This window comes from Mustela nivalis (assembly GCF_964662115.1).
Source record: "Mustela nivalis genome assembly, chromosome: 4".
In the NCBI taxonomy this organism is placed as follows: domain Eukaryota; kingdom Metazoa; phylum Chordata; class Mammalia; order Carnivora; family Mustelidae; genus Mustela; species Mustela nivalis.
The window spans coordinates 98,718,862-98,745,442 of record NC_139023.1 but is presented as its reverse complement, the minus strand read 5'-3'; the positions used below and the strand labels follow the sequence as shown (position 1 = coordinate 98,745,442).

Below are 26,581 nucleotides of genomic sequence, written 5' to 3'. Positions count from 1 at the left end.
GGCAGAGAAGGAGGGGTAGAGGGACAGGGAGATGCAGACTCCTATGGGGCTCTATCCCTTGACCCTGGGATCATGAGCTGAGACAAAAGCAGATGCTTACCTAACTGAACCATACATCCAGGTACATCACGAGAATTATTTTAGAAAGTTTGGCCTTTAACGATTATCAGGTATGATAAATTCAGGTAATCTTAAAATTCAAAAGCTTTTGGATGAATAGTATTGCTGTTTCTTGTTACTCATTGTCCATTTAAAATCCATTAACCAGAGATATATACATTCCACAAACACATATATTCAGTCAAACTATATATGCTCACATATTAAATAGCTGAAGTCAAATGACAATATTTTTATATTTCACATTAAAATATGCAAGCTCTCATTGGGAAACATCTAAACTCAAAGTCAATATCTTATTTTCATAAAGCTAATAGTGTAGAGGTTATTTCTAAACCTGTATTCCTTTTATTTTATTTTTTTTAAAGATTTTATTTATTTATTTGACAGAGAGAAATCACAAGTAGATGGAGAGGCAGGCAGAGAGAGAGGGAAGCAGGCTCTCCGCTGAGCAGAGAGCCTGATGCGGGACTCGATCCCAGGACTCTGAGATCATGACCTGAGCCGAAGGCAGCGGCTTAACCCACTGAGCCACCCAGGTGCCCAAAACCTGTATTCCTTTTAAATACCAGATGATTTCTGTACATTGACTTTGTATCCTGCCACATTACTGAATCGCTGTATGAGTTCTAGTAGTTTGGGGGTGGAGTCTTTGGGGTTTTCCATATAAAGAATGATGTCCTCTGAGAAGAGAGAGAGTTTGACTGCTTTCTTATACACTAACAATGAAAATACAGAAAGGGAAATTAGAGAATTGATTCTATTTACTATAGCACCAAGAACCATAAGATACCTGGGAATAAACCTAACCAAAGAGGTAAAGGATCTGTACTCGAGGAACTACAGAACACTCATGAAAGAAATTGAAGAAGACACAAAAAGTTGGAAGACCATTCCATGATCTTGGATCAGAAGAATAAACATTATTCAAATGTCTATACTGCCTAGAGCAATCTATACTTTTAATGCCATTCCAATCAAAATTTCACCAGTATTCTTCAAAGAGCTGGAGCAAATAATCCAAAAATTTGTATGGAATCAGAAGAGACCCAGAATCACTAAGGAAATGTTGAAAAACAAAAATAAAACTGGGGACATCATGTTACCTGATTTCAAGCTTTACTACAAAGCTGTGATCACCAAGACAGCATGGTACTGGCATAAAAACAGACACATAGACCAGTGGAACAGAGTAGAGAGCCCAGATATGGACCCTCAACTCTATGGGCAAATAATCATCGACAAAACAAGAAAAAATATACAATGGGAAAAAGACAGTCTCTTCAATAAATAGTGCTGGGAAAACTGGGCAGCTATATGTAAAAGCATGAAACTCAACCATTCTCTTACACCGTACACAAAGATAAACTCAAGATGGATAAAAGACCTCAACATGAGACAGGAATCCATCAGAATCCTAGAGGAGAACATAGGCAGTTAATCTCTTCGATACTAGCCACAGCAACTTCTTTCAAGCTATGTCTCCAAAGGCAAAGGAAACAAAAGCCAAAAAAAACTTCTGGGACTTCATCAAAATCAAATGCTTCTGCACAGCAAAGGAAACAGTCAAGAAAACAAAGAGGCAACCCACGGAATGGGAGAAGATATTTGCAAATGACAGTACAAACAAAAGGCTGATATCCAGGATCTATAACGAACTCCTCAAACTCAACACACACAAAACAGATAATCACAAAAAATGGGCAGAAAATATGAACAGACACTTCTCCAATGAAGACATACAAATGGCTATCAGACACATGAAAAAATGTTCATCATCAGCCATCAGGGAGATTCAAATTAAAACCATATTGAGATATCACCTTACACCAGTTAGAATGGCCAAAATTAGCAAGACAGGAAACAACATGTGTTGGAGGGGATGTGGAGAAAAGGGAACCCTCTTCCACTGTTGGTGGGAATGCAAGTTGGTGCAGCCTCTTTGGAGAACAATGTGGAGATTCCTCAAGAAATTAAAAATAGAACTTCCCTAGGACCCTGCCATTGCACTATTGGGTATATACCCCAAAGATACAGATGTAGTGAAAAGAAGGGCCATCTGAACCCCAATGTTTATAGCAGCAATGGCCACAGTTGCCAAACTGTGGAAAGAACCAAGATACCCTTCAACGAACGAATGGATAAGGAAGATGTGGTCCATATATACTGTGGAGTATTATGCCTCCATCAGAAAGGATGAACACCCAACTTTTGTAGCAACATGGACGGGACTGGAGGAGATTATGCTGAGTGAAACAAGTCAAGCAGAGAAAGTCAATTATCATATGGTTTCACTTACTTGTGGAGCATAACAAATAGCATGGTGGACATGGGGAGATAGGAGAAGGGAGTTGGGGGAAATTGGAAGGGGAGGTGAACCAGGAGAGACTATGGACTCTGAAAAACAATCTGAGGGCTTTAAGTGGTAGGGGGGTGGGAGGTTGGGGGAACTGGGTGGTGGGTACTAGAGAGGGCATGGATTGCATGGAGCAACTGGGTGTTGTACTAAAACAATGAATACTGTTATGCTGAAAATAAATAAAAAATAAATTTAAAAAATATATACAAAAAATAAATAAATAAAATAAAATAAAATACCAGATGAACACCTTAATCCAGAATCTTTAAAATCAACTAATAACTTCTAAGAGCTAATACTGACAACATGCTACGTACTATTATACCTTCAAACTGACTGGATTTGACCATGAGCTGGAGCTGGTCCTTGTCTAACCTGTTTCCTTCCAATCTGCCTTTTGTTCACTAGGCCACACTATCTTCTCCCCATCTTGGAAACTCTCAATTTTCTGTTCCCACTGCTTGGAATGTTCTTTCCTTGGCTTGTTGGTTCCTTCTCCCCCACAAGGCCTCTGCTGAATTAGCAACCTCTCCCCCACCCCCGAGAGACCTCTGACCACGCTTTGTTGCTTTGTTTGTTTCTTTTATCATAACCAACAATTAGGTTCCTTTTTTTTTTTTTTTTTTTTTGGTCTACAAACTGACTGGATTCAACAGATAAATAAGTCATTCATCCTGTCAAAATATTCTATATTCCATGAAATTAATTAACAGGTATTAGTGGAATGCCACTCTAACCCAACACAAGACTGGCCTGAAGGCCTTCTTCAGAAATAACTCATCTCCTTTTAGCTTCCCTAGCCATAAAGCCTACTTTGTTAACTACCTCAGATTCTATCTATACACACACACACACACACACACACAAAACTGATGTGTAGATTTAATATTATGCACTTATCAAGAGAAAAACAATGTTGAAGACAAATCTTTTATATCTCTTGAAGACATCTTGACATCTGATTTCACTCTTTTTAAATGTTCCAAGGAACTCTACTAGTACTCTAGAGAACACTCCTTTCACCTCTTAAATTCACTAATAACTAGGTAAAAGCCAATGGACAATGAAGTCCTACAGAGAGACCCTTGAAAGACTACAGAGGACATCAAGGAAAGATATGTCACCCAAAAGTGTTAACACCCTGATTGCATTCAGTGTTACCACTGGAGGCCCACCCTTTAACAGACACAGAAAAGTGTTACAAAATAGAAATCTGTTTTGGCTGTGATGAGAAAAACACTTCATAATCCATAAAATTACTACTCCTGCCATACCCACACTTCAAATGTTTTACAATTTAAATCCTTAATAATGCTACACATGTTTAGGATGCCTCCCTGAAGACTTCTAATATGTACATTTGCGAAGAATCTGTCAAGTTCATGAGATTATGCCGGTACTTGAAACTGGGATAATAAAGGATAGCTCATGCTTTGAACACTAAATACTTCCCTGTACAGCATTTATAAATTGCCACTGGTGACTGAATCTATGCTAAACCAAACATATGTGGTCACTTATTCAAAGAAAATGTATCCTTTTGGGATAACAGGGAATGTTTTACACTGTGAGGACTGCACAGTTAGAGGGAGCTGAACTCTGTACCCTGAGAATTTGATTAGTGTGCCAAGTCCAGATCTTTGTTTCACCTTCTATTTTATTCCCTTATAGCACCTGACATTGTTTTAAATTTTTTTGAGAATTTTTAAAAAATGAAAAGTATCGTTAGTCAACTAGTACTAAGAAAAATGTTTGTTAATAATTTTATTTAACAAATTTTATTATTTCTAACTTTAATTTTAAAGTGATAATTGGTAAAATCTGAGGTATTCCTTTCACATTTCTAACACCATATCACGTACTTCTGGCACACAACGGAAATTACATTTCCAAAAATGGCATTACAAATGTAAATCAGCTATAATTCATATTCTCCCCCTTAGAAGCAAAGCTATAATATAGGATTAGTTTTCTGAAGAAAAGTCTAACACCCAACTTTGGTAGAAATTTCGGATGACTATAATTCAATAAAATAATGCAAGTCAGTATACTCCTAACAGAAGCCATTAAGAATGTTTGCAATACTCTGGTTAGATCTCTTCATGTGTTAGGACTGTACTTCCCTCCTTCCTTGGGAAGGCAGCATGGTCACGTGACTTGATTTGGCCAATGAAATGTGAGTGACAGTGACTGAAAGTCACCTGCAGTTGGAAGCTTTAAAAGTTAGTATACAATTTAACATGTCTTTTACCTCTGTGAGGGTGCCTGTCAATGCTCAGCAAGAGGGCTGCTCTATTAGCCAGGATCCTATAATACTAATGAACTGCAGCAAACCCCCCGGCTGACCTGATATATAATATACATGAAGTGTCAGCAAGAAATACACCTTAGTTATTACAAGCTGCTGAGATTTGAGGATTGTGGGTTATTGTGGAGCAAACTAACCTAAAGTAACTGATGTACACTTTTTTTTAAAGATTTTATTTATTTATTTGACAGAGATCACAAGTGGGCAGAGAGGCAGGCGAGGGTGGGGGGAAGCAAGCTCCTCACCGAGCAGAGAGCCCAATCTGGGGCTCAATCCCAGGACCCTGAGATCATGACCTGAGCTGAAGGCAGAGGCTTAATCCACTGAGCCACCCAAGTGCCCCCTGATGTACACTTTTAGATATTAAACTACTATAAAGCTCTCTAAAAGACATCTAAATCATTCAGTGACCAATCACATAAATGTTGACTTATTCTGAGGCAACAATATATTGAACAGTAATCTCATTTATAAAGTTGTCTTCTGTCTTGCAGCTTCCACATCTCTCTCCAGTGGCTCCTTCCACACAGCAGTGAGACAAGATAAAAGCCTCACTGCCAGTGAGTTACCTCCGTTAACCTTGTTATGTCTGAATTTTTTAATTCACTTCTCTTCTCTCTTCACTGTTAATATTTCTGAGGGCATAGACTACAAATACTGCCTCCATTTTCCATTTTACTTTATGTATTCTGGCTTCCACTACTTATATTTTAAGGAAAAAATTCTACCAATGAGTTTCTAACTACGCAATCCATGGCTCTTTGCTTGCCCCCATTTTTCAATTTTTCTTTCATATTCAAGAATGATTACCATCCCTTACCCTTGCAATTCCTCCTTTTCCTTCTGTGATATTATATCATTTTAGTTCTCCCCTAAAGTGTGTCCTATCAGTCTCCTTGGTTGGCTCTTATTTTTCCTCTATTTCTCTCTATATAAGTATTCCCCAGGGTCTTTTCAGATCTTTCATTCCTTTTCCATCTCTCCCTTAATAATATTAACCACTTGCACAGCTTCAACTGTCATTAATATACAGATGATTCCCAAGACTCTCTACCTTCAGCTTGTTTCCTGCTTATTCAGTTCCCTGATATATTTTTCCTCTTGACCATAATGCTGGAACCACAAAAATAAGTATTTTTTAATAGCTTCACAAAAATATTTTATTTTTAATATCTATTTCTCCTATTGAATTTTCATTCTTCATTAATATTCTCAACAAGTCTCTACAGTGTAAAATGATCTTCAATAATTTTATTTTCCTCATTAACCACGTTCAACCAGTTTTTAAATCCTATCTGTAAATTTAGTATTAATTTAACACAAGACTACTATGAAAAAAGGCTACATTTTCTGTTGGTATGACTTGGCTTACTAACTTATCATAAAGAACAGAGTTATACATAATAGAAAAATTGAATCCAATAAAGTAGAAAAAGGGTTATATGCCACAACCAAGTCAGATTTATTCCAGCTATGCCAGACTGGTTCAATAATATAAAAATAAATTAGTGTAATCCATTATATCAACAGGCTAAGGAATAAAATTTGTATGATTGTATCAATGGATACTGAAAAAACATCTGACAAAATCATAAAAACTCTCAGAAAACTAGTAACAGAGGGGAACTTCTTTAATTTGAAAAAGAACATTTACATAAAACAAACAGCTAACATCATACATAATGGGGAAAACCTAGAAGCTTTCTCTCTAATATTAAGAATAAAATAAGGATGTGCCCTCTTATCATTCCTATTCATCATTATACTGGAAGTCCTAGTTTATTTAGCAAGACCAAAAAAAAGATATAAGAATTATATAGGTTGAGAAGAAAAAGACCAAAATGTCTTTTTTCAAAATTGTTAATGTAGAAAATCTCCCCAAATTGACCAAAACAAACAACTTCTGGTACTAATAATATAGGAAAGTGGCAAGATACAAGGTTAATACACAAACACAACTGCTTCCCTATATACCAACAAGGAATAATTGCAACTAGAAATTTAAAACAAACACCATTTATAGTTACCAAAAGTGGCAAAAAAAAAAAAAAAATGAAGTAGATATAAATCTAACAAATTATATAAAGATCTATGTGACAAAAACTACAAAACTCTGATGAAAGAAATCAAAGAATTAAACAATAGAGAGATAGTCCACATTCATGAATAAGAAAACTCAATACTGTTAAGATGTGAAGCTTTTCCCAACTTGATCCATAGACTCAACGTAATCCCAATCAAAACCCCATCAAGTAGGGGCACCTAAGTGGTTCAGTTGGCTCATCATCCAACTCTTGATTTCAGCTCAGGTCATGATCTCACCATTGTGAGATTCAGTCTCGATTCATGCCAGGTTCCCCAGGGATGTAAATTTGCTTAAGATTCTCTCCCTCTCCCCTTTCCCCTCCCCCCCCCCGAAAATAGCAAGTTATTTTGCGGCTATTCACAAACCAGTTGTAAAGTTTACATGGAAAGACTAAATACCAGAACAGCAAACATAATATTGAGAAAGAATAAAGTTAGACGATTGACACTACCCAACTTTAAGACTTATTGTAAAGCTATAGTAATTAAGATTGTGATATTGATGAAAAAACAGACAGACATATGAAACAAAATAGAGATCCCAGAAATAGACCTACACAAATATTGTCAATTGATCTTTAACAGAGGTACAAAGGCAGTACAATGGGGTAAATGTAGTCTTTTCAAACAAATGGTATTGGTACAACTGGACATCCACATGTAAAAAAAAAAAAATCTAGACATAAACTTTATACCTTTCATAAAAATTAATTCAAAATAGATCATAGATCTAAATGTAAAAGACAAAACCTATAAAACTCCTAGAAAATAACATAAGAAAATATGTGTGACCTTGGATTTGACAATGACTTTTCAGATAAAATACCAAAACCACAGTCCATGAAAAAGAAAATTGACAAATTGGACTTCATTAATATTAAAATTACAAATGTCTGCTCTTCAAAAGACACTGTTAAGAGATGAGAAGACAAACAAAAAACTGAGATAAAATATTTGTAAAATACATTACATGTATCTATAACTATATTTTATATTTATGTGTATGCAAATACGTGTGTGTAGAGAGAGAGAGAGCAGGTGATGTAGGTATCTATATGACAGATTAAATATTTACATATATTAAATATATATTTAGTATACATTTGTATATTAATTTAAAATATTTAATATATATATTTATATGGGAGACAGGAGGATGAGAGAGAGAAAGTTTGAATAATGGTAGAAGAGAGGCAGGAATAATCAAATAAATAATACTCCCTCTCACCAAAAATCTCAGAACTAGGAAATTACAGATTGAAAAGTGTACCACCACAAGTACCCATTTTAGCAAATGAATAAGAGTCACACAAAAGCATTTCATACTACAATTTCAGAAAATTGTGGATAAAGAGAAGCTTCATAAAATTACAGATAGAAAACCAGAATGCCTGGGAAGAATAGAGAATCAGGAAATGCATTCGAATTCTCAGCTATAATAATGGAAACTGGAAGACAAATGTGGCCAAAATTCTGAGCTAAAATGATTTCCAATTTAAAATTCTTTCATAACTAAACTAAAAAACCAAACATGGCAACTGAATAAGGACATCCTCAGACATAAAAAGTCTCAAAAATTAACTTCTCTTATACCCTTTCTCAAGACTTAATGGCTGATGTAGTCTGCCACATGGAGACAGTCTGCCAAGGAAGAAGAAATGAGATCCAGGAAGAGGCAGAAGAAGCACAGAGAATGCATAAGACCAGGCTGAAGGGAAGCTTCAGAACAACAGTTTCTCTGGCACAGAAAACACTAATCCAGAAGGGAAGTAGATTGAAAGCTCCAAGAAAAGCGTCACCAAGAAAACAAACAAAAAAGAATCTTATAGGTTGCCTGAGGGGTTTTGTTTGTTTGTTTGTTTACCACAGTGACATGAATTTGATAGCTTTGAAAAAGTATCTTAAGGTAAAGTGAATCTTAAGAAGTATAGAAAGTAAAGAAGTAAACAAAAATAAGGCAATATTTAATTCCAAGGGGAAATGTCATCATAGGACACTACGGGTAATTCAGTTGTGACAAACTTCTATGTAATCATAATGAAATAATCATTGAACAACAAAAAATAAGACAGCTATATTTAAAGGGTAGGAGGGAAATACATGTGTGTATTGCGGGGTGAGCCACTGCAGGCATAAGAGAATAAAATCTTCATCTTAAAAGGCTAGGTATCAATGGAAAATGTATGCAGACTTTTTAAAATAAAAAATAGTCTTGCAAGCATACTACTTAGAAATAGGGAGATAAATAACAGAAATAACATCTAAATAGTTTCATGTGGTTGTTTCTATGAAATAGCAATCAAGGGTAGAGAGAATGGGGCAGGAAAAAAGACTGTTTTATCACACTATGATTTTTTAAGCTATATTCCTATATTAACATTTTTATTGGCATTTGTTGGCTGTCAGTTTTGCTTTTACAAGTTGAGCTTCTTTTTTGACAACAGCAAATGGAAAGAGAGTTGATATTTTCCTAAGTTCTATCCTGCAAATGAAAAAATTTTCTAAGGTATGTTGAAAGAAATTTATTTTTAAAAAGTGTTACAATACTGGGCACCTGGGTGGCTCAGTGGGTTAAGCCGCTGCCTTCGGCTCGGGTCATGATCTCAGGGTCCTGGGATCGAGTCCCACATCGGGCTCTCTGCTCCGCAGGGAGCCTGCTTCCTCCTCTCTCTCTGCCTGCCTCTCTGCCTACTTGTGATCTCCCTCTCTGTCAAATAAATAAATAAATAAAAATTTTTTTTTTTAAAGAAAGTGTTACAATACTTACAAAATAAGAGACAAAAGAAGAAAAACATATACCCATACCTCTAAAAACCACTCCTGGTACCCTATCCCAGTAAGAATTTGTTCATTACCTTCTTTTGCAGCTAACTGGTACTTCTGCTGATTGCAGCATTACTGATAAACTTCATTTTGTAATAGAGTAGTTAAGTAAGGGAATTCTTTTTTTTTTAAGCTTTTATTTACTTATTTGACAGACAGAGATCACAGATAGGCAGAGAGGCAGGCAGAGAGAGAGGAAAGGAAGCAGGCTCCCTGCTGAGCGGAGAGCCTGATGCAGGGCTCCATCCCAGGGCTCGATCCCAGGACCCTGGAATCATGACCTGAGCCGAAGGCAGAGGCTTTAACCCACTGAGCCACCCAGGCACCCCAAATAAGTGAATTCTTTTTTTTTTTTTAATTTTTTTTTTAAGATTTTATTTATTTATTTGACACAGAGAGATCACAAGTAGGCAGAGAGGCAGGCAAAGAGAGAGAGGAGGAAGCAGGCTCCCTGCTGAGCAGAGAGCCCGATGCGGGACTCGATCCCAGGACCCTGAGATCATGACCTGAGCCGAAGGCAGCAGCTTAACCCACTGAGCCACCCAGGCACCCCAAATAAGTGAATTCTTAATACTTCCACCAGACTCTACTACGGTGTATGTGTGTGAGTAATTTCTTAATTTCTTAATTATTCCAATGTAATTAAGATTACTTCACAGCAAAGTATTAATAAGCATGGCAAAAAATAATGAACTTGCATTTGACCCTTTAATATAAGAAATACATAATTCATTATCTTTTCTAAAAAAGATTTTAATTATTTACTTGACAGAGAGAGAGAGAGCACAAGCAGAGGGAGCAGCAGGCAGAGGGAGAGAAAGAAGCATGCTCCCCATTAAGCAGGGAGCCCGATGAGGGAATCTGTCCCTGGACCCTGGGATCATGATCCTAGCAGAAGACAGCCACTTAACCGACTAAGCCACTCAGGCATCCCCATAATTCATTATCTTGATGATTTAGTGACATCATTACTCTCAACTGAGTTAAGGAAAATCTCTCAGAGAACATGTACTCATCAGCAATGTTGTGTAGAATGTATGTTTGGTAGCATTTCATGCTAAAACAATCATAAAGATGATATATCTTAAAATAGATTAAAACTTTGCCACAGCCCATTCTGTTCTGGAGACTGTGGGGTTTTCCTCACTATATCTATTCTCCCCACCTTGCTTTAGTCATCAGCTCCTCACACTTTAGCTGGGCATATGGCTACCTGACTAAAGACTACATGTCCCAGCCCCTGCTGAAGCTAGATGTGTTCGTGGCCCATGGAGATGCAGGACTTCTAGTTTGTGCACTCAAAAATAAGGAGTAGGTTTTCCATACTTCCAACTGATTAGAATATGTACACGATATGGGGGAATGAAAACCATAAAATGAAAGGTTGAAGACAGAAGGATCCTGGGTTCCTGATACTGTTAAACTTCGAGACCACCCCAACCACTTAACCAGACCTATGAAAGAGAATAAAAATTTCTATCTTGATTGTCATTCAGTTTTTAGATTCTCTATTGCCTTAGGAAAACCTGTATCCTATCTAATAAAGTTCCACCTAACACTTTCCTCAAATATCATTTGGGGGCTCTCGACAACATATTTATTTTACCAAACACCTTTTTCCAAAAGAGTCCAGCTCACTCTCCATAATTTTTCATCATTTTTCTTCTCAGCGTCTCTGACGTAATATAGTAACAATGCTTTAAATTTGGCTCAACCTCTATATCCTATAACCAAGGTGTTCATGTTAGGCTGCTTTCTGCCCTGGAAAATCACATCTGGTTCTATTTCATTACTGCTAGGCAAGCTAAATTTCCAGTTTTCAAGGACCAAGAACAAGATTATTTTAACCCATTTTTCAGACAAATTTATTTTCATTCATAGGTCTTTCAATTCACCAAAACTAGATTTAACATATACGAAAAGTGATTTAACAGATAGCAACTTATTGCTTTTCCCTAAAGTTATGGCACAAAACAGTTAGTGTCCTTCTACACAACTCACCCATAATTAAAAGCTTTTCACATAATAAAAATAAGTTTTAAAAAGAGTAAGTTTTGATCTCTATCGAGTATTTTCATCTGTTTGGAAAGAAAAACACTGCAAAGCATAAATATTCTGTGCCCTTTTCGTTTCCCTTGGCACCTCATTTCTCTCTCCATAAAAAAAGGATAATTATGCCTGCCACAAACTATTTCATGCTGATGTTATGATGATAAATGATATAACCTATATACGAAAGCATTTTGTGTTTTTAGGAAGAATAAATGCATCTAAATCCAAGACGGTATAATTCTTTATAATGTTTTCCAGGGACTTTCAGAACAGCTCCAGAGAGGTCATTACCCACAACAAACTTTTGGCACGGAAGGACCACCTTTCTAAAAAAATTTCATCCCCTGCACCTGACAACATTTTTCCATTAATTGAGGGTAAGTCCAGATGCTGTTGTGTTTGGTCATCTCCAATGTTGTAAAAGGATCCAGATTTCTCACTTCAATTTCTTGTACCAATGAAATGAACAAAAACTCCTCTAAATCACAGAGGTTTCGGTTGACAGGTTAACAGTGAGACCCATTTCAATCAACTTCAAATTCAAAGCAGATTTGGCAAGAAGCAGAGAGGGGATAAATGGGAAAAGGAAAGCCCCAGTGGCAGGCTAAGGACTCCCTCTTGTCTACCGTCTGCTGTAATACATCAGCAACCCCCAAGGACTGGTCCAATCAGCTGAAATTGGCCTCAAACTCGACCAAATGGGGTTCTTTTCATTGATACTCCTTAGCTGTGTGCGGAAATCTGTTTTAGGTACCTAATTTCTGTGGAGAATTTGGAAATAAAATTTACAATGGCACAACAAAAAAAGCCAGAATTTTATCAATCTGACCCATAAATTATATCCCTTAACCTAATGGCCAACTCATCAGTGACCCTAGCTAACATCCTATTTACCGGCACACTGGGTTCACTAACAGACTTCTTTACTTCTTGGTGATGTGCCAAGTGTTTCTGTGTGCCCCATGCTGCTTTAGGAAGTTGCCAAACAAAGAAATCAGCAATGAGCATGCCAGCTGCCTCTGGACCTCACGGTGTGTATATGTGATATGCCTGAGTCAAGGCATCCCATATCAGATGATCAATTAGCTGTGGGGGCTGGCGGGGAAAGCTGTAAGATCTTGGCAGTCTTCCTGGAGCATGGTCATAGTGATGTAAAGTAATATCAGAGTCTGAGTGGATTGGAGGGGATCATCGAGGTCCTCGGTACAGTTCTGTTCTCACTCATGATGGCTCATCCCGGAGGCCTCTGTCGCTGACAAAGCTCTTCGGATACAGCTCAGGTGTTAAATGTCACTTTTCATTGAAATTTCTCAAAATGCTAATTTTCTGTGGTACAGTTTTTTCCTTAAGAAAATATTGGTAAGGGAACAGCAGCTTGTCTGTTTAGATAATGTGGAAGAAAACAGAAATAATTGGCGAACTGTTGTTTTGAAATAAGCACTAAACATTGTGCCATCATTCAGGGTTTGTCCTAATCTAATTTACAAAGACTTAGTTTACCACTAACCATACTCGTTATGGTGCATTAAAGAATATTCAGGATGTTGAAAATGGTAGAAACATATGAAAGTGAATATTTAATTTATAATTCATCCAAATAGACATGTAGAGTCATGTTTTGAAGTTCAGTACCACCTACATAGCACTACCAATAACAGTAGTAGAGCATGGTCTGTGAAAGCACTGGTTTTCAACATGACACCATGACACCAGTTGCTAAGACATTCTTCAGCTCCTTTCAAAGTCATTGAAAGACCCTGCCTCATCTTTCTAAAGCAGGCCCCTTATAATCACTTTCCCCGATCATCAACAAGGTGCTTTGTGGCTGAAGAGAGCACTATAGGAAGCAGCACCCATAAACCCTTTCTCTTTCCCATAAACCCTTTCTGTTTGTCCTCAGCTCATTGAAATATATCATGCACTAAGATGAAAATTTCATCACTGGAACAGCTGAAATAAAAGTAAGGACTCTGAATCAACCCTTTTGTTTTATCTACCATGCATCACTTTTGGGAAAACTGCTTTGACTAGAGAAATGGGCTCCTTCAGCTCTATTAGCTAGCTCTTACTCTTCTGAAAACAGGCAATGCAGTACATCAAAATAATGAAATCAATCAGGATACTCTGTTCTTTTGGTCTGCACACATTCATTCAACCAACATACACCAAGCCATTTTATTTTAGCCCTCACTATCCCACACCCTGAGGTTCCATCCTCTACCTCTGCCCAGCAGAACCTACAAACCCCTGCAGGCAAAAAATTTCCAAGAAAGAAAATACTGTCCATAAGAAAAACATACACTTTTAGATCTCATTCAGATATTTTTCTCAAAAAGTAATCAGTTGTAGTGATTTTAGAGTTTTTTTTAAAATCTCAATATACTATTCTATAAAAAGATATTGATTTCATTGAAGACACTATGAAGAATCATATTATGGAGAAATGTGATAATTGAAATACTTTTGTTTCCTTTTAGGAGAGAAGAAGGTACACGTATACAGGAGTGTACCTAGCTTTCCTTTATCCGGTCACATTGGATTTCCTTCATACTACGCTGTAGACAGAGCTGTCCCATATGGACTATAACATGCTCTGAACAAGATCTTTTCCCTCTCCATCTTCTCTCTTCTCATTTAAGCACACAGACATAAACCAGACCATTTCTTACACTTACCTACCTTCTACTGTTAGCACTATCCTGAGAAAACTAATGGCAATGATAAATGAGTTAACTGAATGAAGTATTTTATCATTGTACTGTTGATTATAGTCAACTATAATGACTATGATCCATTCCTATGACAGAGAATGTTTTAAACAAATTCTCTTCCACCAGTATCCATTATTAAACCAAGACGAGTTTTAATTAACATTTTCAAGTAAACTTAATAGCCTAAGTGAGAGTTCTATGCCACTAACTTTGGCCTGAAAACAATGGGTGTATGCTGCTCCATACATATCCAGAATAAGCTCATATCTATTTCTGTTTCCAAAAGCAGGTGAAGCTAATCACATAACAATACTGAATGGTAAAGACGTTATTTTTATTATACCAAACAGCTGATAGGAGATTATGCCAGAAAAAAAAATGAGAGGTCCTGATGTGTTTGTATTTGACTGGACAACCCACTAAACTCCAGAAATCAAACTCTCATCCAAATCGATAAGAATATTTTACTCAATAAAAAAAAAAGGCACCATTAAAGTGTAAAATAAAACATAAAGGATTAACTGGTAAGCTGTATTTCTTTCCAGATATGTGATGTTTTTACATCTTTGGGGAAAATACTTCATTTATGAACCCAAAAAAGTAGAACAGAAAATGTTATTAATAACAATCCTAGTCAATTTCTTTTGTTTTTCTTTCAACTTTTGGTAAATAAAACACAATTATTATCTTTCTAAGACAAGATCTGAAAATTGCTATATAACATATCTGTCTCAATGGAAAGATTATATGGTATCTCACTCCTTACTAATACTTGTGTCTCAACAAAAACACTTGCTCTCAAGAATAAAAAGTAAAATATAATGTGTTCTGTTAGATATTAATTGTATTACAGTTTAATGAGGGGACCAATTTCAGAAAGGAAAAGGGAGGGTACAACAAAAGGAAAGAAGCCTCAAAAAAAATCACTTGAAGAACTGAAAGCTCCCCAATAGTATAATTATCCAAACAAATTGCAAGTCACATAACATGGTCATTGGAAAACTCCATTTTATATTCAAAAGTTATAATATTTTATATTGACATTTTCACAGTTCTAATAAAAGGGTATAGATTCTCTGAGTTCTCTGTTTATAGCTAAAGATCTTCTTTTGCTTAAAATTTTAAAATTCACTTCTAGTCCAAAAGAGTCCATAGTCAAATCATGTTCACAATAGTAGCTCTCCCATTTAGGCTTCTGAGCCATCTATGAAATACTGCAGGGTCATCCAGCTGCAAGATACCTTAGATGACAGGTGACTTGGACCAGTTTAATTCAACAGCATCAAATAGTAATAAAAACCTGTTTTGTTTCCCACTCTCTCTTTAGAATTTTCATAGTGGATCAAGCTCTCCCCTTCCCCCGATGGAAACTCAGATAATCATGACCTTTTGGATGAGCTTTAAGTAATAAAAATGCCTATATTTTAAGTCAAAAAGCATCTCACTCTGATACCTAGAAAGTTAGTACTATATTATAATTAAGGCTGTAATTAAGAATTAATTAACATCATCCCTTATCCCAGCTAGTTCACCAATACCTAAACAAAGCCTGCCCCTGGGAAGGGGGTAAGTGGAACTTCTCTCTTTCTAGATCACCTCCTATCCTTTCTAGCTGCTGATTCCGACCCTTCCAAGGTGGTGGTTTGACTGAGAAATGGGCAATCATAATTGCAGAGAAAGAACAGGTATTGGTGGTAAAATGTTACTTACCTGGCATTGTCCTAGCTGACTGTTTGGCCCACTCTATGCACCTGGATGATGGTTAAAATTTCTTCCTTTTGCAGGGTGTCTATGAGGGCTTTGGATCCACTCTCATTGCTGGGGATCCCTGACCCTGCCAAATATACTTGCGGTCTGACGGTTGTTTTATCTCTTTCTAAGCCCTGAGGAACCCAAAAATTCCAACTGGAACTTCTGTTTAACATCCCAGGAAATCATGTTGAATAATATCTAATATTATTTCACAATGGCATGTAGCTTGACCTCAAGAATGCTGTAGTAGAAAGAATGTGGGCTTTCATATCCCAAAGACTTGCATTTTGAATTCTAGGATCTTTGTTTCCCGTTTGCCCTTTACGAGATATTATTAACCTCTAAGAGCCTCAGTTGCCCTGTCTATAAAATAATACACAGATTTGAATGTTTTTAGGGAAGATTCTCTAGTTATGATTCATAAAAAGGCATTAATAATTAGAAGACTTCATAAGAGAACAGGGAAAAAATGGTGTTCTGGTTATCAATTGCTGCATAACAAATCATTTGTAAACTTACTGACATAGGAGAATAACTTATTATTTTGCTCATGGTTCTGGAGGCTCAGCTGGGTGATTCCTTATGTAATTACAGGTGATGGATGGGACTATAGTCATTTGAAGGCTTGATTGGACTGGATATTCAAAATGGCTCACTCACCTGGCTGGCAGCTGATGTTGGCTATCAGCTGTGTTCAGCTGGGCTGGCAACCGCAGCACCTACACACAGACTCCCTGTATGTCTTGGCATTCTCAAAACATGGAGGCTGAGTTCCCCAAATGATCAGCCTACAAGCCAATATTTCAAAAAGCAGGGGGGAGGTTGCAAAACTTCCTAGAATCTAGCCTCAGAAGTCCCACAACATCATTTCTGCCACACTCTATTGATCCAGAAAACACCAAGACCAGCCTATATTAAAAGACAGGGGAACTGGACTCTACTACTTGACATGAAGAGCAGAAAGGTCCTATAAGAAAAAAAGGGATTACTTTCAGACTAGCTGACACAAATGGATAGAGAGGAAAGTGGGAAGTCAAAAAAGGAGAAAAATAGTAGTCTAGAGCTCCCTAAAATAAGGTGCACAAACCAAGCCCATGAGGTTAAAATATTGTGACATCTTAAGTTTTTATCTTTTACTTTTTTAACTCCTATTTTTTATTAAGTAAATAAAATATTTGTACTCTGAGCATGAATAGCGTATGCTCAAAAACTTTCATTAACAGAGATGAAAGAAAGGAGTTATCTGTTCTCTGCTGCAAAAATGATAGAGTTTAAGAAATAGTGACATAAAGAGGCGCCTGGGTGGCTCAGTGGGTTAAGCCTCTGTCTTCAGCTCAGGTCATGATCCCAGGGTCCTGGGATCGAGCCCCGCATCGGGCTCTTTGCTCAGCAGGGAGCCTGCTTCCTCCTCTCTCTCTGCCTGCCTCTCTGCCTACTTGTGATTTCTGTCAAACAAATAAATAAAATCTTTAAAAAAAAAACCATAAAAAATAAATAAATATTTTTAAAAAATAAAATTTAGAAAATGTTTTAAAAAGTAAAACTATCATATGTTCCAACAATCCCACCTCTGGATATATATGCAAAGAAAATAAAGTGATATGAAATCAAAAAAGAAAAAAAAGAATTAGTGACATAAACAGCGCTTGAGTGGTTCATTTAGTTAAGTGTCCAACTCTTGATTTCGGCTCGTGTCATTAACTCAGGCTGGAGAGATCAACCCCTGGGCACACTGGGCTCTAGGCTGGGTGTGAAGACTACCTAGGATCTTTCTCTCCCCCTCTGCCCCTCCCCCTCATTGCTCATGCTCTCTCTCCACTCCTCTCTCCAAAAAAAAAAAAAAAGAATTAGTGAGATAAGTCTCTATTTAACATTCTTCACCATTTAAATAGAAATATTTTTTAAGTAAGAATAGATATGCATACTCAAAAATCCTTTGACACCACTGACAAAGAGTCTACTGCCTCTAGAATACTTTCTTTTAGAATTCAGTTGCTATACTGTTGAGGAAGCCCAAACAGCCCAGTAGGCAGGCCCATATAGAAAGAAACTGAGAACCCTGGTCAACAGCCTCTGTTAAACTCCTATCCAACAGTCAGCACCAACCTGCTAGCCAAGTGAGTTACCTTAGCAATGAATCCTGAAGCCCTTGTTGAATACCCTAGCTGACTCCACATGGAATAAGGACAAACTTGGTAAAAACTGCAGATTTATGAGCAAATGAAATAATGGCTGCCATTTGGGGAAAGGCTTATTACACAAAAATAGGTAACCAGAACAATGTCCTAAACTGTCCAAATTGTAAACTTACTTTAATCCTGCCTTTCTTCCCCCAAAACTAAAGATGAGTTTTATTAACATGAGAACCCATCATCTCTTATTTTATGACAAATAATGCAACAGAACTCTGCTATAACATACTATTCTATTGATGAGGGAGCAGGAGGCTGGCTGAGGACAAAGCAAGAGCTGGCGCCTTGCACCCCCCCCTTCATCCGCTCCCCTCCATAGGTGTAGCATTCCTCAGGCACCCTTGACTGCCATAAAATGATAAATAGTTAACTTGCTGAGATCGCAATCCTGCAAAAACAGGAGTCTCCCTTGGTTTGTAAATGTCCTTGAGATTACAACAAAGAAGTGACCTTATCAATAGCCCAATTTCCAAAGACACAGAACTCAGTTCCTCAAGCCTAATGTTACCCTCCCCTCCATAAAAACCGAAGGAGGTGGAAGTAGAAGGAAAAGTAAATAAAGTTAAATTTCTTCTAAACCTAAATCTCATTAACAAGGATGCTTGATAGCAGGAATTTAACATTCCACCAGACTTCCAATTGTCTTTACTTGATAGCAACTAAGCCTTCAATATCCTGATAGTATTCTTTGCCCCAAGAGCCCTTCTGAACACCCCTTTGTCCTCACCTACCCAATTCCTGCGTATATAACCAACCACTCCTAACAACCCGGGGCAGCCGCAGCTCTTCCTGCCCACGGGTCCTGTCCCCGTGCTTTAATAAACCACCATTTTGCACCAAAGATGTCTTAAGAATTCTTTCTTTAGTCATCAGCTCCGAACCTCACCCCACCGAACCTGACTTAGGTTCTGGGACTTCATCACTATCACAGAGATCGGAAAAATAGTGTCCTTTTGACAATAATCTTCATGCCTAACAGTGACCCTACTGTCACACATCAGAATCTGATGTCCCATAGTCGTGATGAATAGCCTCAAGACATCATCACCCTTTTTCCTGGATTCTCTCTGTAATCAATACAACATATTGGTGAGTTTGCTCATCTGTGATTAAAGGGACAGTGTGCAGTCATGAAAGACAATAAAACTTTAGACTCACGGGGGTCAAATCTGCTTTCTTGGTCTCATAAACAGTCCATTTTAACCAACCTAATCCCAAGCAAAAAAATAAATAAATAAAACATAAAAGTGAAATAACAGCAAAATACATTGAAAATTTCACAATATCAGTTAGGCTGGTTCATTCAGCAGCATTAAAATGAGATTCGACTATAGCAAACCAAAAAATTCTAGGGAGAATATAGATAGTATTATTCCCTGACTTTTTAATTAATATTTCATAAACACAATCTATAGGCAACTGGGAGTAGCCACAAAAATCTACATTGTTTCTTTGAAAGATCAGTAAGACTAAGAAAAGTCCTAGACTATCAACTTTGTTAGAAAAATAATACACAGTAGTTTCACAATTACTAAAAGTAAACATTTTATTTCCTAACAACAGAAGTTTGACAGTCTCAGCTTGGATATAAAAACAATCTATAAAATAAGTAACGTGTTGGAGGAGGGCCAAGTGGACAGAAAAAAACTTAGCATCAGATAAAACATACCACAAAAGGGAAGGAAGGCTGCGTCTATCCTGGGCTTCAGTAAAACTGTAGAACCTCAGAACTGGATGGTGTAAGTGTGTCAGAAATACCAGACAGGAGCCTTACTAGGTGCTTTAGTGAATGCCTGCCCAGTAATCATAGCACAGCTGGCACAGCGCTAGTAAGAAAGATCTTGTGGGGTCCCATTTAATGGGACCGTAACCAGATTTAATCTGGTTTACGGACTAGTAACAGATGTGTTTCATAATTTTTGCTTTAACATGATATGCAAGAAAATCTGAATGTACAATCCGCCTGTGTGCCTGGAGATTTTTCCCTTTAGCTTGATGCATTGCCTTTTGATGAATATTTAGCTCAGCAATTTTTATTTCTCTACACTAAGGAATTTTATCATTCTAAAAGAGCTTTTAAACCCTTTGGCAGTGATTCATTCATCTTAGTAAAACAATAGCTGGCAGATATACACAGTCTACAGGAAATCAGGGTAACAGCTTGGGTCATTTTTTAGGTGAGCTTCTCAGAAAGCTTTGATTTGTCCTCTACAAAATGAAGATTTGTTTTCTTAAAATGAAAGTACATGATTTCTTTTTATTCTATATTCTAAAAGTCAATAAACAAGTCATCAAATAAAATCTGGTCTATACCATCTTTCATAATTCAAATCTGGGGTTGTACAGCTTACAATATTTTCCACCATAATATTTCTGCAAAAATAACCCTATAACATATTAAAATCAAGGAAGACAATATAGTTGATCTGGGGTCAGCCATCAACACTCATACTAAAAATGTACTTATCTCCCTATTTTCATACATGACCTTTAGTCAGTAAGGTATGAATATTTAAGAAATGTCTTTTAAACAGCTCCTGCAAATATAATCAATTTTGTCTAGAGATTAGCAGAAAGGATTTAAGTAGTGTCAGATTCAAATTGACTCTTTCCCATATAACAATCAGCTGCTGGCTCTTGGATATCTGTTGTTCTTTGTTATGCTGGTGCTTTGATTCTGAATGTAACTTCAGAGGCAGCCCTACAGCAAGAGTTGCAGGAGGGCAGAAGCTGCCTTTTTCCTTGCTCACAACTTTGCATGCCTGTGCCCAGCACAGTTCTCCACACATGAATACATTTAGCACATGAGTTTAATGACTAGAGCAAGAGGCATTCCTCAAAGCCATTTTTCTGTCTTCTAAAATAAAATTATTTACACCACTCCTCTGAGTTAAGGAATTAGTTTTAGAAAAATCTTTTTAATATACTACATAAGTGAATCAACACATTGGGTTACTGATAACTAGCAACAGTTCCTTTAGGCACAGTAGATAGCTGGTACTGATCATCCTATCTGAAATGTAGCTCCCATATACAAGCCATGCTTCTATCTACCCCTGTCTCTCCTGATCCATTTTCTATGCTTGGTCCTTTTAAAAGTTATTATCAAAGATGTTTTAAACAGTTGATGTTTTAATTGTCTGTCAACTCCTACTAGAATGTAAGTGCATGAAGGCAGAGATTTTCTTTTATTCTATCTTGTATTACTGATGTCTGTGATAATGCTGCCACACAGCATCTGTTGGATGGGTGGATGGATGGATCGATGGAACAATATCCAAACATATCAGAGAATAAGAAATTCAGTGGGCTGCCATAAAAGAGTTTAAGAAATTAAAGGTAATACCTGGGTGTTATGGGTTGAATGATGTCTCTCATAAAAGAAATGTTCAAGTCTTTCTGGCTCCTATGAATGTGATTTTATTTGGAAATTAGGCATTGGCAAATATAATCAAGTTAAGACAAAGTCATACTGGATTAGAGTGAGTCCTAATTCAATATGACTGTTTCCCTTTGAGAAGAGAAAAAAAAAGACACCTACAGAGACAAGACAGCCATATAAAGATGGAGGCAGAGATGGTAGTCATACTGACACAAGTCAAGGAACACCTGGGGCTAAAAGCTGCAAGGAGCAAGGAAGGATCCTCCGCTAGGGGCTTCAGAGGCTATGGCACTGCCTCTGATACTGCCAACATTTTAACTTCTAACTTCTGGCATTAAGACTGTGAGAGAACACATTTTTGTGGTCCTAAGCCACACAGTTTGTGGTACTTTGTTACAAAAGCCCTAAGAAACTATTACTATTACTAATAATTTTATTATTCTGTTACTAACACTAATGCTAATAATAATTTTATTATTCTGTTAATTTTCACTACTTGGAGATTTTTTTATATTTTATTGAAGTTATTTTCAATTAAACCATTAAAAAGCTTTTTCCATTCTAATAAATTCAAGTAATATTTTTCAAACTATTGAGCCAATAAAAACGGTTGGTCCAGGGGCGCCTGGGTGGCTCAGTGGGTTAGGCCGCTGCCTTCGGCTCAGGTCATGATCCCGGGGTCCTGGGATCGAGCCCCGCATCGGGCTCTCTGCTCGGCCGGGAGCCTGCTTCTTTCTCTCTCTCTCTGCCTGCCTCTCTGCCTGCTTCTGATCTCTCTCTGTCAAATAAATAAATAAAATCTTTAAAAAAAAAAAAAAAAAAAACAAGCAAGCAAGCATACCCTTAGACAAAAGAGGAGGTTGTTAGGTTTATAAAAGATGATTCATTTTTTTTAATGATAATCTCTGAGTGGTAATCTCAAATGATTTCTTTTAAATTATTCTAATTAAAAAACTTAATTTGTAATTTTCAGGAATATTACTACTTTAAATAGTACAGTACAAACATGAACGGGACATATATTAAGCCACTCCCTTAGCTATTACCAGACCCATTACACAGAGAATTAAATAAGCTCATGAAGAGAAAATCAAGATTTCAATAAAAAACTAAAGAAATAGTTCTCTGGGTCCACTTAGCTCCAGCTGATGAGGTCCTTGAGAATACTTTTATCACCAGCTTCTTCAAATTCATAAAGGGTATCCAGGGAAATGAATTTTAATCAGTTAAATAAAATTCAAAATAATCTAATATTTCCAACGTATTACTAACTACTAATTACTAATGCAAATTTTGTTTTATTTAGATTTTTCACTGATGTCTCTAAAAGGAAGAAAGTTCACTTCACATTTCACTTTCATTTTTTGCTAAATTTACACAAAATCAGAATGCCTGGTGGAAATTTTGCCAATAGCATTAGCATATCAAGACATGAAAATATTAGAGGTTTTAACAACCAAGAAAACACAGATGTTTGGTGAGGATGGAGAGAAAGGGGAGCCCTTTTGTACTATTGGTGGGAATGTAAACTGGTATAGCCACTCTGGAAAACAGTATGGAGGTTCCTCAAAAAGTTAAAAATAGAACTACACTATGACCCAGCATTTGCACTACTAGGTATTCATCCAAAGAATATAAAAGTACTGATTCAAAAAAGCACATGCACCCCAATGTTTATAGCAACATTATTAAGAATAGCTAAATTATGAAAAGAGCCTAAATGTCCATTAACTGATGAATGGATAAAATGGATAAAGATGTGTGTGTATGTATATGTATACATACACACACACACATATAATGGAATATTCTATATATTATATATTTAATGGAATATATATATACACATAGGCATGTATGTATATATATTGGAATAAGAGTCAGCCATCAAAGAGAATGAAATCTTGCCATTTGCAACAGTGTGGATGGAGCTAGAAAGTATTACATGCTAAGAGAAATAAGTCAGTCAGAGAAAGACAAATATCATATGACCTCATTCAAAACGAATGAACATAGAGGAAGGGAAGCAAAAATAAAATAAGATAAAAACAGAGGGTGAGGCAAGCCATAAAAGACTCTATAGTTAAGAAAACAAAGTGAGAGCTGCTAGAGGGGAGGTAGCGGGGGATGCGCTAAATGGGTAATGGGTATTAAAGAGGAGAGCACTTGCTGGGATGAGCACTAGGTGTTATATGTATGTGCTGAATCACTAAATACTATTCCTGGAACCAATACTACACTATATGTTAATTAACTGGAATTTAAATTAAATATATATATATAATATATATATATATATATGTTAGAAGTTAAGTTAGAAGTTGTAATTGACACTATGATCTTGATAAGCTTAAAAGATGGGAGAGCAAGGTGGGAGGCTGCAAAAGTGCTATCAAAATTTTGGCAACTGACTCTATCAGACAGATGTTGCTTATTTTTTTATATCCTTTGCAGAACCTAGATAACACACTGCCTCAAAAAAATGAAATTCTAGGGAATAATAATAATCTATAATTTAAGTACATTGAGGATTCCAAAAAAGACAGTGAGGGAGCTTCTTTAAATTTTAACTTTCTTTTGTAAATTATATTAGATCTTTATATGAATTTTCATCTAAGAGCTGTGAAAGTTCTCCCAATCTCTCTCAGATTTTGTTAATAAATTTATTTTATTTATTTATTTATCTTTAGTTTTACAATATTAATCATTTTCGTTACTAAAAGTAAAAATATTTTAGATGTTTATTGTTGCTATTTATTAGAAGGGATTATTTATTCTTATTTCTTTCTTTTTTTTTTACAAAATTCAACATTTTAATTATCTACTCTTATACAAGCAAATATTTTATCCTATTATGTTAATTCTTCAATTTAAAAAGCCTAAGACTTTTAGAGTGAGGTTACAGTACAATCTATATAACCGAGTACAGTAGATGGAAAGCTTACAAGTAAGAAAAAAATTCAGGTATTTAAAATAATAAAAACTACACTGCTTCAAATAAATATGATATTTGTGTAAATTTTAATTTAGTTTACCACAAATGAATTAAAGAATTAGAATACAATATATTGGTAACTCAAATTCCTTTGCTAGCCACAACTTCTATCCAAATTAATATTTTTCCTCTGAATGTAATAAGCAACATCTAAACAGAAAACTAACTTAATAACATATTACAAGAACAAAAATTATTGACTTCTAGAAATAAAATTAATTTCAGGCAAGACAAAAAAACTGGCACAGTAATAACAAAAACTGTCCATGATAATGATTTATCAACTGAATGAAAACAAAGAGAGTTTATTACACAAAATCCTTAAGAAAAATCACACTCACCTTTTCTATTCAACAGGAACAAATTAGATAAAGTCCAGATTTTGAAAAGGATATGGGACTTAAATTTACCGTCGACTGCTTTTTTTTTTTTTTTTTTTAATTTATTTGACAGACAGATCACAAGCAGGCAGAGAGGCAGGCAGAGAGAGCGAGGAAGGGAAGCAGGCTCCCCACCAAGCAAAGAACCCGATGCGGGACTTGATCCCAGGACCCAGGCAGAGGCTTCAACCCACTGAGCCACCCAGGCGCCCCTTGACTGCTTTTTGATAAGAATGCCAAAACCAGGAATGATTGGATGGCTCAGTCAGTTAAGCGTCTACTTTCAGCTCAGGTCATGATCCCAGGATCCTGGGATCAGTGGGGAGGCTCCTTGCTCAGTGGGGAGACTGCTTCTGCCTGCTGCTCCCCCTACTTATTTGTTTTCTCTCTCTCTCTCTCTCTCTCTCTCTCTGACAAGTAAATAAATCAAATCTTTTTTTTTTAAATGTCAAAACCATTCAATAAGGAAAAGATAGTCTTTTCAATAAATGGTGCTGGGACAATTGGATATCCATGTTTGGAAAAAAAAAAAAAAAAAGAAGTTGAACCCTACCTACATATACAAAAATTAATTTAAAACAACTCATAGACCTAAATGTAAGAGTTAAAACTATAAATATTTTAGAAGAAAAAAACAGAAGCAAATCTTCATGACCTTAGATTAGACACTGTTTTTTAAAATATGACACCAAAGGCACAAAAGACAAAAGAAAAAATAGATAAAATAGACATGATCAAAATTAAAAACTTACACTTCAAAGAACATCATCAGAAAATGAAGACAACCCAGGGAATGGGAGAAAATATTTGCAAATCATGCATCTCATAAGGAACTTGTATCCAGAATTCAAAAAACATCTAAAATTTGCCAACTGAAAAAAAAAAATCTAATCTTAAAATAGGCAAAGGATTTGAATACACAATTCTCCAAAGACATTATACATATACCTAAAGAGTACATGAAAAGAGGCTCACTAGCAAAAGAACTCTGTTTTCTTTTAAGCAATGTAACTACAATTGATGTGAAGTTCTCTCTTATGCTTGGAAACAGTCTTTCTTGCTACACCTTGCCACCAGGATAGAAAACAGTAATATTTCTTATGGCTTGTACATAAAATGATTTTAACAATCAGTTCTCTCTATTTCTTTGAAATGAGATATAGATTTTCTTTGACCATATTTTAAGGCTAATTCTATTTGTTATTTTTTGTTATTTGTTATTCTATATAAACTTAGTGGAATATTCATATAACAGCTAATATTTTTAAGCACTTGTTATGTGTTAAACACACGTAAGCCTTTTTTGTGGATTAGATTTTAAGCTTTAAAATAACCCTAAGAGAAAGATACATTACCTAAATTTAGTAAATAGAAAACACTGAAACTTTGAAATGCATAATGTGATGGTTTCAAAGATGTCAA

At 36.2% G+C, this 26,581-nt stretch overlaps 1 protein-coding gene across 1 annotated transcript in view; it reads right to left on the bottom strand.

Annotated features, from left to right (window-relative positions):
* COL25A1 (collagen type XXV alpha 1 chain) overlaps positions 1-26,581 on the bottom strand; it is a 464,458-nt gene that overhangs the window by 366,172 nt on the left and 71,705 nt on the right. The window lies entirely within an intron of this gene.